At 44.3% G+C, this 16,800-nt stretch overlaps 1 pseudogene; it reads left to right on the top strand.

The window, feature by feature from the left end:
- Window positions 1-2,884, top strand: part of LOC141059267 (uncharacterized) — a 176,964-nt pseudogene extending 174,080 nt beyond the window's left edge.
- Window positions 2,885-16,800: the final 13,916 nt, after the last annotated feature.

Raw genomic sequence — 16,800 nt, 5'->3', positions numbered from 1 at the left:
GCACAAGAATCTCATAAACTGAAAACTACAAATTCAGATTAAACAACAACCACAAGACTGATTTCATCTACCAAGGTATCATTGTAATCAGTATAACGGCACTGACCTGACAGTGTCTGTAGGTTACTGTGCACAATCCTGCTGACAGGTTCCCTTTAAGACATCTCAGCTCTGCACTATTATACACAGTTCTCTTTAAATGTGTAATATTTCTTCTTGAAACTCATCTGACAGAAAATATTGGACCTTACGATAGTTTAGATTGTGAAGTCACCGGGCCCCATACACTAATTATCCCAGAGAGGTTTCACCACTAGTTACTCATTTATTACTGATGAAGACTGTTGGGTTTGATCATTTCAGTAGATGTTATTGTCTGTAGTCACAGTTTGTGATTACAGTAATTTGTGTCCAAAATATTCTGATTTATCCTCTTCCCGCAGCCAGTTTTGTGTTCCTAATCAGGCCCCATTTTTAAAATCTGACGTGTGTCACTTTATGTGGTGATTTGGAATTATTCACAAAGAATAATAGAAAACAAATGGATCTTACAAATTATTTTCCAACTTCGCACGATACCCTACACACGATTGTACACTACTGTCTGGGCACATGGCCGTGTTCAGAAGGGAAGGAGCGCCATTTAGCTATTTTAATGCAGATCTAGCTGGAATAGTTGGCAGACACAATGTATTGGGTCACCTGGCAGCTGAAAAGATGTCCACCATGAACATGCTTGGCTCTATCTTCTCTGCTTTCCATATCCCAAGGATTGCCTTGCTCATCGCACTTTAACATCCTTAAATGCACATGGACTTACACTGGGACCCCTAGGCTGGGACCATGGTGTTACCTGCTATTCTGTGGTTTTGGATGGCAAAAAGAATAGTCTGGTAGCTGGGTCAGAACCAGAAGGACAGAATACAGAATCCGAAGACACAAGAGTAGTCAGTAAACGGGCCACGGTCACAACAGGAAACAAATACACAAGCCACAAGCTGAGCACAGACGACTGAACCAAAGGAGAACAATGCTGCATCTAGCAGATTCCGGCCATATGCTTTGAGCTTTAGTAGGGTGTGGTACTTTCCCATTGACTGAAGTAGGGAGCAGATTACTCCAGCTGGGCAGCAGGAACAGATCCCAGATGAAATTGGAAACACCATATGCAGGAGCCCTAATATAACTAAATTACAGAAAACCAGAATAGTCGAAATCCTCATAAATAAATAAGTAAATCCTTTATAAATTAATTCACTGAGGGTTATAATCTATAGGAAAGGTGAATATTTTGACTCCACAGCCGCTTTCTGGAAATTAACATGCAGTGGATGTTGGAGAGTGAAAATTACACATTTGCCATTTTGTTACCCAACACATAGTGCCCAGATTGTGTTCCAGGAGACACACACCATAAATTAGGTGGATTCTTCTCACTATAATATTACTAAATACAGGGATCCTATATGTTGTTTGAGCACACTGCAAGACTCAGAAGTGAGAGCGGATTTTGCTGGATTGGTTTATAGAAACCTTGTTGCTCTTCAACAGCCTTTGAGCCACTAATAGTGTGGGAACCTCTGTTTTTCCATTGACAGATGTTGGACCTGAATGGGAATTGTGAGAGAATTGGTATTATTTTTGCCTACATAATATTGATTTAGTTTCTTATAATTCTATATTTGGGAGGCAGAATGAACAAACAGTTGATCACCACACACTACTGGTTCATCCGACAATGTTTTCTATTGGACTGTGAACTGTCATTGTCTTGGTAAATAACGTTTTTTACATAGCTTGCCATTTTTATGGACAGTTTAAGTAGAAATGTTCAAAAAATAAAACTCAAGGATATTTTATTACAAAATAATTATTTTTTTTTCTTAGCTGATGACTGTGCCACGAAATCAGAGGGACAGCTGACATCTTCAATTTTCAAATTTGACGATCTTGATATCCTGCAAGATACAACTGAAGTGATTGCTGTTACTCCAGTTATACCGTCATCCATTCACAGCAAAGATCTGTCATCTGATCCTATGAAACAGGTCCTGTCTCCTGATTCATTACCGACTACTAAGGAAAATCAAAGTCACAAAAGAGGCATTAAAAAACAAACTGCTCCTAAAGCAAAGAAGTCCTTTTCATGTGCAGAATGTGGGAAATATTTTAAATGGAAATCATATTTTGTTACTCACCAGAGAACTCACACAGGGGAGAAGCCTTTTTCATGTTCAGAATGTGGGAAATGTTTTAACCGGAAATCGATTCTTGATGGCCACCAGAGAACTCACACAGGGGAGAAGCCTTTTTCATGTTCAGAATGTGGGAAATGTTTTAAACGGAAATCAGGTTTGGTTAATCACCAGAGAACCCACACAGGGGAGAAGCCTTTTGCATGTTCAGAATGTGGGAAATGTTTTAACCGGAAATCGATTCTTGATAGCCACCAGAGAACTCACAGAGGGGAGAAGCCTTTTGCATGTTCAGAATGTGGGAAATGTTTTAACCGGAAATCGATTCTTGATAGCCACCAGAGAACTCACACAGGGGAGAAGCCTTTTGCATGTTCAGAATGTGGGAAATGTTTTAACCAGAAAGGGCATCTTGATAGTCACCAGAGAACTCACAGAGGGGAGAAGCCTTTTTCATGTTCAGAATGTGGGAAATGTTTTAACCAGAAATATCATCTTGTTAGACATCAGAGAAGTCACACAGCAGAGAACCCTTTTTCCTGTTCAGAATGTGGGAAATGTTTTAACCAGAAAGTGCGTCTTGTTAAACATCAGAGTAGTCACACCGAGGAGAAGTCTTTTTCATTTTCTTAATGTGGAAGTATTTTACTTGGAAATCAACTGTTATTAAACATCAGAGACGTCACAGAGAGGAGAAGCCTTTTTTATGTTCATAATGTTGGAATAGTTTTAACCAAAATTGGATCTTCTTAATGGGTTACCTCTTGTCATTCCTCATGTTTGCTGACAAATGGATAAAACTCACTTTATTAATTTCAAATGTTAAACTATACCCATAATTCACCCCCTGAAGGTTAGTCAGAAGGTGACTAATAGATGAAACTTACACCACATGTCTCAGTATATAGGGTGAGGTGACGTATACACACTCACTCTCCAAGCCTCTCATGTCTACGGGTTTCATTGACCTCACCAAAGGCGACTCATAAGGAAACTATTTAATATTGACCCATATTCAAGCGATACTAGATGAAGAAAACTCTAACATCATGTATCATGTTATCTGAAACAGTCAGAAAACTAGCCACATATTGGCAGACCCCAGACTTCAAACTATATACTTTCATTATAAGCCACTCCAGTGTCAGGAATAGAAAGTATGTGAAAACCCGTATAATTATTGTGTTTTTCCTCCTATAGGGACTGCCCTAGTTTGGTATTGTAACAGCTGTCAATTAGTAGTGCAGACAAATTGTCCCAGGCTAAACTCCGTTTTCAGACGGCCCAATATATACCACTCAGGGAAAACTTACCTGCTCCAAAGATCATTAGCAGCTTCTAACTAATGGCCATGCTGCGGTCTGTCAGGGAATGAGTGCAATATCATTATAAAGACTAGGGATATGTGCAACCATAATGTCTGGGAGATCTGTGCCATTATTTAGTAAGAATATGGAAATGATCTCTGGAAGTTCAGTGTTCCCTAAGCGGTATATACTGAATGTCACATACTTTCTATTCCTGTCACTGGAGTGGCTTATAAACTTATGAAGTATATGGTTTGAAGTCTGTGGTCTGCCCATATGTGGCTAGTTTTCTGACTGTTTTGGATATCATGATACATGATTTTATTTTTTTTTTCTAGTCTCGATTGAATATAGGTCAATATTAAATAGTCTCCTGATGAGTCACCTTTGGTCAGGATCGCCTCGTCTGACAGGTAAGTAGCGACCCCCGACCCCTGCGATGTCGCAGGTGAGATCTGCCTGTGTGGCAGCTCACTAGCGACCACTTAGCGATGCACCAGCGATCCTGACCGCGTCATATCGCAGGTCGGGATCGCTGGTGCATCGCTAACTGTGACCGTACCTTAAGCCAGTAATATTGACTTTGATTGTGCACTTATCCTTGATCACTAGTGATGTTTGCTGAGATGCTAATTATGCATTGTGCTATGGAGCCAGATTGTTGACTTTGAAAGTAGAGAGGGAAAAACTATGCAAATAGTTTAAATAATCAAGTAATGCTACTTGATCTCATGTCCATTCTTACCCTTTGTGTAAATGCTGAATGGGGGACACTTGTTAAGTCTAAAAATAGGTTACATGCCTCTATATAAAGAGACTAAGAGAGAGAAATAGCCAGAGAGATTCTGCCAAGACATCCATACATCCCAAAAGGACCAGAGGCAATACAGAAGCAATTTTACATCATGGCTCCATCACAAGGGACACGGATTTATCATTCTATAGGAAACAACCTCTAGGGGGTTTTCAACCTCAGATGGAAGAATACAGATCTGCTCCATTGACCATTGCTGAACCGTGGATACGTTTGGAGAAGCCAGGTTGTGTTCGTCAGATTAACTGTCTATGTACCTTGTATAGACTCAATGGACTGTCATTTTCCTACGCTTATCGTTATCTCCTCTCTGTGTGCGTGCCACAAGTGGGGCAGCGATCATGGGAGCTTTGAAGTCATAGATGCTCTTATCCCAGCAAATCAGCGGAAGGGTGAAACTCTGTAGTGTGCACCATCTTGTGTATTTTGCTGAGACTGTGTTATGTGTTATCTGCCTGTTTTGTGGTTCAATAAAGCATTGCCACACTTTTACCCTCACCCTGTGTTGTCTGAGTAGCGTTTTGCCCACGTTAAAAGGAGAGCAGGAGTTCGGAGGCACGATCCCTGGTCCATGCGATTTCAGCTAGCGGACCAGGGCGCCCGCTGACCCCCCCAGATCGCCTGTATGTAGCAAGGTTGCTCATTTACTATGAGCGCCGAACACCGGGCAGCACTTATAGGATCCAGCAGTGACAACCATACAAGTTTGCTGGAGACCCATGTTTGTCATGCTAACCCATCAGTGACCCGCGATCACGTGACAGGGTCACCGATGGGCGGGATTTCTGGCCCATCATATGCCGGAAAAGATATGCGCTCAGCGCCGCAGCCTAAATCAAAGTGAGGGAATCCGACATCAGCGTACATTTACACCCGATGTCGGAAACGGTTAAAGGGGATTGTTTTTACAGAGACACAAGTGGTAATCAATAGAGATGAGCGACTTTGCCTTTTTTCGGGTCCAGTCAGGTTTCATGAAACCCGACTTTCTTAAAAGTCGGGTCGAACGAAATCGGCCGACTATATGGAAAAGTCGGGGTCCGATTGAAACACGAAACCCAATGCAAGTAAATGGGGAAGCAAAGTCGGCAGTGAGTGGAGGACAGTAAACACACCTACAGTGCCCATTTCAAAGCCAACGACATCAATTCTTATTACTTAAGCTTGTGAACCTTAATTTACTAATAATAGTTACCCGTTGAAAACTGGGGGTTATTTGGCTAAAGTTGTGGGGGAGTAGGGCTGGCGCCAGGTTTTCGTGGGCCAAAGAGTGTCAGTGCGCCCTTTTAACACATACCACAATTCATAATGCTCCGATACGGCACAGAAATATAGGTATAGTACAATGAAAAATACTTCACTGCTTACATGACATGACTGATATCTATTTTAAATTCTACAATAGCTCAAAAAATGGACAGTATATTACTCCATACAGTATTATGGCCACCACCTAGTGCGCCATACAGAATAATGAGCCCCATATATTTCTCCATACAGAATAATTGGTCCCATATAATGTTCCATACAGTATATGATAAGCTCCACATATTGCTACAGTATATGATGTTCTCCATGGATGATGCTCCAGTGTGTTATGGGCCCAAATAATGCTCCATATATAATGGGCCCCATTTCTATTGCTCCAGTGTATGAAGGGCCCCATAGATGCTGCTCCAGTGTCTGATCTGCCCCATTTAGAATGCTCCAGTATATGATGGGCCTCATCGATGATGCTCCAGTGTATGATGGGCCCAAATAATGCTCCATATATAATGAGCCCCATTTCTAATGCTCCAGTGTATAATGGGCCCCGTAAATGCTGCTCCAGTGTCTGATGTGATGTCCCCCATTTGGAATGCTCCAGTATATGAAAATGATGAAATGGTAAGACAGGATGTTGAGAAGGCTGAACTTTTAAATTCCTATTTTGCATCTGTTTTCTGTCAGAAAGGAAATGCAACATCAACTGTTATTCACTGTCCTATTAAGGGAATAGAAGAATCCAGGATATCTATAAACAGAAAGATAGTGAGGAAACACTTAGCTAACCTAAATGAATTCAAGTCTCCAGGTCCAGATGAATTACACCCCAGAGTACTGAAGGAGATAGCAGAAGAAATTTTTGAACCCCTCTCCATAATCTTTGAAAATTCTTGGAGAACAGGAGAAGTGCCAGAAGACTGGAGAAGAGCAAATGTTGTTCCTATCTTCAAAAAGGGGAAGAAGGTGGACCCAGGCAACTATAGGCCGGTGAGTCTGACTTCTATACCAGGAAAGATCTTTGAACAAATTATTAAACAACATGTATGTCAATACCTGGATAAGAATGAAGTGATTAAACAGAGTCAGCATGGGTTTGTAACTGATAAGTCATGTCAGACTAACTTAATTTCCTTCTATGACGGTATCACTGATTGGGTGGATCAAGGAAATGCTGTAGATATAGTATATCTTGACTTCAGCAAAGCATTTGACAAAGTCTCTCATACAATCCTTATTGAAAAAATGACTAAGTATGGAATGGACAAGGCAACTGTTAGGTGGATTCATAACTGGCTTAGTGATCGGACCCAAAGAGTGGTCGTAAATGGCTGCACATCCACTTGGAAGAATGTCTCAAGTGGGGTACCACAGGGCTCTGTCCTGGGCCCTGTATTGTTCAACATCTTTATCAACGATTTAGATGAAGGAATTGAGGGTAAACTGATTAAATTTGCTGATGACACAAAGCTAGGAGGGATAGCTAATACTAGAGAGGAGAGAGAGATGATTCAAAAAGATTTAAGTAAACTGGAGAAGTGGGCAGCAACTAACAGAATGGTTTTTAACAGGGAGAAATGCAAAGTACTACATCTGGGCAATAAAAATGAAAAAAGTATATATAGAATGGGAGGAATAGGGCTAAGTGACAGCACATGTGAAAAAGACTTGGGTATACTAATAGATCACAGACTGAATATGAGTCAACAGTGTGATGCAGCAGCAAAAAAGGCAAATGCAATTCTAGGATGTATTAACAGAAGCATACAGTCTAGATCACGTGAAGTCATTATTTCCCTCTACTCTTCTTTGGTCAGACCTCATCTGGAATATTGTGTCCAGTTTTGGGCACCACATTTTAAAAAAGACATCAACAAACTGGAGCAAGTTCAGAAAAGAGCGACCAGAATGGTGACCGGTCTGCAAACCCTGTCTTATGAGGAAAGGTTGCAGGATTTGGGAATGTTTAGTTTGCAAAAGAGAAGACTGAGAGGAGACTTAATAGCTGTCTACAAATATCTAAAGGGCTGTCACATTGTAGAAGGATCAACTTTATTCTCATTTGCACAAGGAAAGACTAGAAGCAATGGGATGAAACTGAATGGGAAGAGACACAGATTAGATATTAGAAAAAACTTTTTGACAGTTAGAGTGATCAATGAGTGGAACAGGCTGCCACGAGAAGTGGTGAGTTCTCCTTCAATGGAAGTCTTCAAACAGAGGCTGGACAGACATCTGACTGGGATGATTTAGCGAATCCTGCTTTGAGCAGGGGGTTGGACCAGATGGCCCAGGAGGTCCCTTCCAACTCTACGATTCTATGATTCTATGATTCTATGATGGGCCAAATGGATGATGCTCCAGTGTTATGATTGTGTCACCGTAGGAGGCAGACACAAAAATAGAAGCTACGTCCAGAAAACCAGAGAAGTTGGCAACTATCAGATTGCAGACCCCTGAACCTATCATCACAACTAGCAGTAGCCGTGGGGGGTTCCTACGATGCCCTAGGCCCCTCGATCACAGCCGGAGAGCTAAATAGCCTAAAAACAGAAAAGGAAATCTAAACTGCCCCAGAGCAGACCCCAAAGTAAAAGGCAGCCCCCAACATATAATGACGGTGAAGCAAGATGAAAAAACACTCACACAGATAGAAAGATAGGCTGAGCAAACGATGGGGCCCAATCTAACTAAACAGAACAGGAAAGGAAGGTTGCTGTCTGCAATCTGCCAAAACCCTATCAAAGACATAAGCCAACAAGCTGATATGGAAAAAGACCCTGAAGCAGCTAGGCTTCAAAAACTAAATCAGCACACCCCAGCAGGGAATGGCAGAAATACAGAAAAACAAAGCAAAACAAAGTCAAAGCACAAATGCAAAAAGCCAAGCAGAAAACTTAGCTTTAGAAGAGCAGGAATTCAAACTGGTCTCCAAGGATCCCACAGAGAAATCACCCGCAGGGCAGAAGGGCGTCGGCAGCCTTATATCCAGTCAGTAACTCCACTCAGCCAGTCATCATCATCAGGTCCAGGTGTTTGATAATCAGGCTCACCACCCTTCTCCACCAGAAGAGGGAGTTCCCCGGGCCTCAGTAGTGAATGGGAAAATTAACTCACAACAGTACCTCCCCCTTGAGGAGGGGTCACCGAACCCTCAACCACGCCACCAGGGCGATCAGTGTGAGCCCGATGAAAGGCACGCACCAATCTTTTGGCATGAATATCCGAGGCAGAGACCCAGGAATTATCCTCCTGACCATAACCCTTCCACTTAACCAAATACTGGAGTCTCTGTCTAGCCAGACGGGAATCCAGTGCTTTCTCTACCTCATATTCCATATTACCTTCAACTAATACAGGGTCTGGAGGTGCCACCCCTGGAACAACAGGTTCAAAAAACCTCTTCAACAAAGATTTATGGAACACATTATGGATTTTAAATGTGACAGGAAGAGCCAAACGAAAAGAGACCAGATTAATAATCTCCAAAATCTTGTAAGGTCCAATAAATCTAGGCTTAAACTTAGGAGAAGTCACCTTCATAGCAATATTTTTTGATGATAACCACACCATATCACCAACCTTAAACTGGGGACCAATGGTCCTATGTCGGTTGGAAAACCGCTGGGCCTTTTCCTGGGAGAGAGATAACTTATCCACCACTTGGTCCCAGATCTGGTGCATTCTCTCCACCACAGTGTCAACACCTGGGCAGGCAGAGGGCTCCACCTGCCCTGAAGAAAATCGAGGATGAAACCCAAAGTTACAAAAAAAAGGTGACATCAAAGTGGCAGAACTAGCTCTATTATTTAAAGCAAATTCGGCCACGGGCAAAAATGAAACCCAATCATCCTGATCAGCAGAAATAAAACATCTCAAATATGACTCCAAGGTCTGGTTTGTTCTCTCTGTCTGCCCATTGGTCTGAGGGTGAAAAGCAGAGGAGAAGGACAACTGAATTCCCAGCTTGGAACAGAAAGTTCTCCAAAATCTAGACACAAACTGGACTCCTCTGTCAGATACAATGTTCTCAGGAATCCCGTGCAAGCGAACCACCTGTTGTAAAAACAGGGGCACCAACTCAGAGGAAGACGGCAACTTAGGGAGTGGTACAAGATGAACCATCTTAGAGAACCTATCACAAATCACCCAAATAACAGTCATCCTTTGAGAGACAGGCATATCAGAGATGAAATCCATTGAAATATGGGTCCATGGCCTCTTGGGGACAGGCAAAGGCATCAACAACCCACTAGAGCGAGAACACGATTTAGACCGGGAGCACGTCCCACAGGACTGCACAAAATTCCTGACATCACGAGATAAGGAGGGCCACCAAAAAGACCGACTCACCAGATCTCTAGTACCAAAAATACCTGGATGACCAGCCAAAGCAGAGCAATGAACTTCAGACATCACTCTCTTCTTCCACTGGTCAGGAACATACAACTTTCCACTGGGACAACGCTCAGGTTTGTCCTCCTGGAACTCTTCCAGAGCACGTCTCAAATCGGGCGAGATGGCAGAAAGAACTACCCCTTCGCCTAAGATGGTAGCAGGCTTGGTCACCACAGGAGAATCAACAAAGAAGCTCCTAGAGAGGGCGTCTGCCTTGACATTCTTAGTTCCAGGAAGAAAAGAAACCACAAAATCAAAACGTGTAAAAAACAAGGCCCACCTAGCCTGTCTAGGGCTCAAGCGCTTAGCCGACTCTAGGTAAATCAAATTCTTGTGGTCAGTGAGGACCACGACTTGATGCTTAGCTCCCTCCAACCAATGTCTCCACTCCTCAAATGCCCATTTCATGGCCAACAGTTCCCGATTCCCCACATCATAGTTACGTTCAGATGGAGAGAACTTTTGGGAAAAGAAAGCACAGGGATTCATTTTAGATGTTACAGGATCCTTTTGGGACAAAACAGCTCCTGCATCAATCTCAGAAGCATCCACCTCTACCTGGAACGGAAGTGAGACATCAGGTTGCCGCAAAACCGGGGCAGAGGTGAATCTTCGCTTCAGCTCCTGAAAGGAAGAAACAGCCTCCGGAGACCAATTTAACACATCAGCACCCTTCTTAGTCAAATCAGTCAATGGCTTGGCAATACTAGAAAATTTTGCTATAAATTTCCGATAAAAATTAGCAAAACCCAAAAACTTCTGGAGGGCCTTCAAAGAAGTGGGCTGAACCCAATCGTAAATGGCCTGTACCTTGGCCAGCTCCAATTCAATAGTTGACGGGGACAAAATAAATCCCAAAAAAGAAATCCTCTGTACTCCAAAAAGGCATTTAGATCCTTTGACATACAGGGAATTCTCCCTCAAGATCCGGAACAGAGTCCGAATATGTTCCACATGAGAATCCAAATCCTTGGAGAAGATCAAAATATCATCCAGATAGATAATCAAAAATTTATCGACAAAATCTCGGAAAATATCGTTCATGAAGCACTGGAAGACAGAAGGGGCATTAGTGAGCCCAAAAGGCATCACCAGGTACTCAAAATGTCCCTCCGGAGTATTAAACGCCGTCTTCCATTCATCCCCATGCTTAATGCGAATAAGATTATACGCCCCCCTGAGGTCAAGCTTGGTAAACCAGCAAGCACCTTTAACTCTGGAGAATAGATCAGAAATCAGGGGTAACGGATACTGATATTTAACAGTAATTTTGTTGAGGGCACGATAATCAATACAAGGTCTTAATGATCCATCCTTTTTGGCTACAAAAAAAAAACCGGCACCTAAGGGTGACGAGGATGGTCTAATATGACCCTTCTCCAATGCCTCCTTAATATAGGATCGCATAGCCTCGTGCTCGGGTACAGATAAATTGAAGAGCCGACACTTGGGAAATTTACACCCCGGGCTCAGTTCAATAGCACAGTCATAACTCCTATGAGGAGGCAGAGACGCAGACTCATTCTCACTAAATACATCATAAAAATCCGCCAAATAATCAGGAACATCATGCGACTGAGGAGAGGTGGAAAACACTGGAGCCTCACTAAAGGCACACCGACAACCCCAACTCACCACAGACACAGATTTCCAATCCAAAACTGGATTATGAATTTGTAACCAGGGAAACCCCAGAACAATAGTATCATGCAGATTATGCAACACCAAAAATCTGCAATTTTCTTGATGGTCTGGGGTGACCCGCATTACCACCTGGGTCCAAAACTGAGGTTTATTTTTAGCCAAAGGAGTAGCATCAATCACCCTCAAAGGGATAGGCGTCTGCAGAGGTGTCATCGGAAATCCACAACGTTTAGCAAAATCCAAGTCCATTAGGTTTAGGGCTGCTCCTGAATCCACAAAAGCCTTGGCGGAAAATGTGGACAGGGAGCAGATCAGAGTAATAGCCAGAAGAAACTTAGGTTGAACACCACCAACAGAAAACGTGTGTGCAAAGCGTTTCTCTCGTTTAGGACAGACAGAAATAATATGCGAGGCATCTCCACAGAAAAAACACAACTTATTACGCCTTCTGAACTCCTGACGCTGCTCTCTGGAAAAAACTCTATCACATTGCATAGGTTCAGACATTTGTTCAACAGGTGGCAACACCTCTCGTGCAGCTTTGCGTTCGCGCAAACGCCGATCAACCTGAATGGCTAATGACATAGAATCGTCAAGACCAGAGGGAACAGGAAATCCCACCATAGTATCTTTTACGGCTTCTGACAACCCCTTCCGAAAGAGAGCAGCCAAGGCATTATCATTCCAGGTAGTAAGTACTGCCTACTTTCTGAATTTTTGACAGTACAATTCTGCAGAATCTCGACCCTGGTTCAATGCCAGCAGAGTCTTTTCAGCCTGATCAATGGCATTAGGTTCGTCATGCAACAACCCCAAGGCCTGAAAAAATGCGTTCACATTAGTCAGAATAGGATCATCTGGTTTCAAAGAAAACGCCCAATCCTGGGGATCGCCATGCAGCAAAGAGATGACAATTTTAACCTGCTGCGCGGAGCTCCCTGACGAGTTAGGCTTCAAGGCAAAAAATAATTTACAATTATTTTTGAAATTCAAAAATTTAGACCGATCCCCAAGAAATACATCAGGTGTAGGAATCTTTGGTTCAGCAGCATGTGAATGAGCAAGGTAGGCGGAAATTCCCCGCACTTCCGCAGCGAGCTGCTCCACACGATCAGACAATTGCTTTATCTCCATTGAGAGAAAAAAAAATTCCCCCTACGGCCTCAGAGATATAGAGGAAAAAATATACACCTTTTTTTTTTTTTTTACAATTCTTTCCTGCTATTGAGTACCCTAGGATCTGCGGTATTGCAGGTGATTCTGTTATGATTGCGTCACCACAGGAGGCAGACACAAAAATAGAAGCTACGTCCAGAAAACCAGAGAAGTTGGCAACTATCAGATTGCAGACCCCTGAACCTATCAACACAACTAGCAGTAGCCGTGGGGGGTTCATACGATGCCCTAGAACCCTCGATCACAGCCGCAGAGCTAAATAGCCTAAAGACAGAAAAGGAAATCTAAACTGCCCCAGAGCAGACCCCAAAGTAAAAGGCAGCCCCCAACATATAATGACGGTGAAGCAAGATGAAAAAACACTCACACAGATAGAAAGATAGGCTGAGCAAACGATGGGGCCCAAGCTAACTAAACAGAACAGGAAAGGAAGGTTGCTGTCTGCAATCTGCCAAAACCCTATCAAAGACATAAGCCAACAAGCTGATATGGAAAAAGACCCTGAAGCAGCTAGGCTTCAAAAACTAAATCATCACTCAGGTATTTTCAGAAGACAGAGCTAAAGGAATTCAGCACACCCCAGCAGGGAATGGCAGAAATACAGAAAAACAAAGCAAAACAAAGTCAAAGCACAAATGCAAAAAGCCGAGCAGAAAACTTAGCTTTAGAAGAGCAGGAATTCAGACTGGTCTCCAAGGATCCCACAGAGAAATCACCCGCAGGGCAGAAGGGCGTCGGCAGCCTTATATCCAGTCAGTAACTCCACTCAGCCAGTCATCATCATCAGGCCCAGGTGTTTGATAATCAGGCTCACCACCCTTCTCCACCAGAAGAGGGAGTTCCCCAGGCCTCAGTAGTGAAGGGGAAAATGAACTCACAACACTCCAGTGTATGATGGGCCCCATATATCATTCTCCAGTGTATATTGCTCCCAAAAAAATGCTCCCAACATTTAAAAAAATTAAATACCTCTCCTTGCTGGGCATTGCTCTACTCTGGACTCCTCAGCATTGCCATCTTCAAGCTCTCTGCACTTGTACTGTTTCGGTAGAGAGCATACAGAGGTGTCATCGCGCTCTCTAACCTGAATGTCACTGTCAGGAAAGGTGGAAGATGTCATGGCGGTGGTAAGTATTGCAAGTGCAATGGCCCTGAGCAAGCATGGGGGGCCCACTCGTGGGCGACGGCACTGGCACAGGGCCCCTCATAGTACGAAGGTTTGTCTTTCGGCGAGTGGGCCCTCCCACCGGCAGAGACACTTTATTGTACCATGAGAGGCCCTGTGCCAGTGCCGTCACCCAAGGGTGGGGCCACACACCTGTTCAGGGCAACAGCACTTGCCCGGGTGCGCCAGGTGGTGAACCCGGTCCTGGGGGGGGCAGCCCAGTTAGGGAGGTTTAAAAAATGGCATATGTTGATGTGTAGGCTGGACTTTCAGCAGCTGCAAATGGAGGAATTGGAGAAGTCCGAGAAAGAGGAGGACAAAAGCGAGCCTTTTTTCTGGCAAACTATGTGTTATCAGGGGAAGGTGGGACAAAATCCTTTGAAACCCATGCATGGTTCATTTTAATGAAGGTTAGATCATCAACATTTTGGGTAGACAGACGGGTCCTTTTTTCTGTCAGGATTGATCGAGCAACACTGAACACTCTTTCAGATAGCACACTACCAGCAGGGCAAGCGAGCTCCTGTAAGGCATATTGTGCCAATTCAGGCCATATGTCCAGTTTAGAGGCCCAATAATCAAAGAGGAATGACCTGTGAGGGAGAACCTCGATATGGGAGGAGAAGTAGTTTGTAACCATAGTTGACAACTGCTGCCTCCTGTCACTTGCAATCGATTCTATATTAGCTGTCGTGTGTGCGGTACTTGAGAAATCAGACCACAACATGGTCAGGAAACCCCTGTCTCCAAAGCGAGTTCGACTGTGTGCACCACAAACAACCCTTCCATTTTGCCCACTACGGCTCGTGGGAGAACCAGCTCCGCTGCTGTGTGCTGGGAATACCTCAAACAAACGGTTTACCAGAGTTGCTTGTTTGTTAGCCAATATTAGCTCTAGGTTCTCCTGTGGCATGATGTTGTGTAATTTGCCTTTATAGCGTGGATCGAGGATGCTGGCCAACTAGTAGTCATCATTCCTCATCATTTTGGCAATGCAGGGGTCCCTTTTTAGGATCCACAAGGCATAATCACACATGTGGGCCAATGTTCCAGGTATCAATGCTGCACTGCCAGTGGTGGGTGGAGGAGAACTTTCTGGCAAATCCACATCCCTCCAGTCACGCACAAACCCTGTACCTGACCTTAGCATGCCCACATTTTCTCTTGCCCCCTGAGAAGCATCCTCCTTCCCAAAATAATCATCCCCCTCATCCTCCTCCTCATCTGTCTTCCTCTTCTTCCTCCACCTCGTCCATGACAGTTCCCTGACCAGACAATGGCTGACTGTAATCAAGGCTTCCCTCCTTCTCCTCCTGTTGCTCCTCAGCTGCAGACGCCTGATCCTTAATGTGAGTCAAAGTCTGCATGAGCAGACGCATAAGTGGTATGCTCATGCTTACCAGCCGTGTGCATTCCTCAAAACACTGAAGGACTTTACAGAGGTTTTTCAGCTTTGACCACTGCACACCCGACAACTCCATGTCTGCCCTCAAACTGCCTGCCCGTGTATCCTCCCACAAATGAATTACAGTCTGCCTCTGTTCGCACAGCCTCTCAACCATGTGCATGGTGGAGTTCCATCTTGTAGCAACGTCTATGATTAGGCGGTGCTTGGGGAGGTGGAGTGATTGCTGCAGCTTCTGCATATGACTGGAGTGTACAGGCGAGCGACGGATGTGCGAACACAGTCTTCGCAACTTATGGAGCAGGGCTGTTAACTCCGGATAATTATTTAGAAAGCACTGCACCACCAGGCTCAAGGTGTGAGCCAGGCAAGATATGTGTGTGAGTTTTGCAAGGCTGCCACAAAATTCCACCCATTATCACTGACTACCTTGCCTGGCTCAAGATGTAGACTGCTCAGCCATGACTCAGTTTGTCGATGCAAGTAGTCGGCCAGTACCTCCGCGGTGTGTCTGCTGTTGCTCAAAGACATCATTATTAAAACAGCCTGCTGCCGCTTACCACTAGCTGTTCGATAGTGGGAAACCTCATGTGCAACACTGACAGATGTGGATGGAGTGCTCGTGCGACTGCGCTCTGTCGACGAGCTTTCGCTTCTGGAGGAGGATCGAATGCCTACAGTCAACTGTTTCCTATACCGTGGGCTAGGCAGCACTGTTCTACCGCCGCTGTCCCCTGTGGAGCCTGCATCCACCACATTAACCCAGTGCGCAGTGATGGACACGTAACGGCCCTGGCCATGCCTACTGACCCATGCATCTGTTGTGAGGTGCACCTTTCCACTCACTGATTGTTTTAGAGCATGGACAATGCGGTCTTTCACATGCCGGTGGAGAGCAGGGATGGCTTTTCGAGAAAAGAAGTGCCGAAAGGGTAGGTCATAGCGTGGGACAGCCTAGGCCATGAGCTCTCGGAAAGCTTCGCTTTCAACCAAACAGAAGGGCATAATCTCTGAGATCAGTTTGGCAATGTAGGCGTTCAAAGCCAGCGTACGCTGATGAAAGGATGAGTACTTTCTTGTCCTACTCAGTGTCTGGTAGAGTGAGCTGGACATGAGAGCTGCATATGGGGGAACTAGCGTTGGACATGACAGACTGAGAAGGGGTTGGTGAAGGTGAGGGTGTTGATGGCCTAGATTCAGTGTTTCCTCGCGAAAATATTGTGATTCCCTGACTGCTTTGGCCTAACGAAGACACCTCAACATTTCTTGATGGTGGTGTTCTTAGCGGTGGCCATACAGTGGGGGAAGCGATGGAGCGTTGCCGGCTAACTTCAGTCGGAGCAGGTGCATATGTGTTACCTGAGCTTTTCTAGTCCGTCCACGCTTGCAAGTGCATGTTGGTTAAATGTCTAAGCATGCAACTGGTATTCAAA

Source organism: Dendrobates tinctorius, unplaced genomic scaffold (genome assembly GCF_039654945.1).
Source record: "Dendrobates tinctorius isolate UK_male_01 unplaced genomic scaffold, ASM3965494v1 ptg000226l, whole genome shotgun sequence".
Classification (NCBI taxonomy): domain Eukaryota; kingdom Metazoa; phylum Chordata; class Amphibia; order Anura; family Dendrobatidae; genus Dendrobates; species Dendrobates tinctorius.
This window is presented reverse-complemented; position numbering and strand designations above follow the sequence as displayed.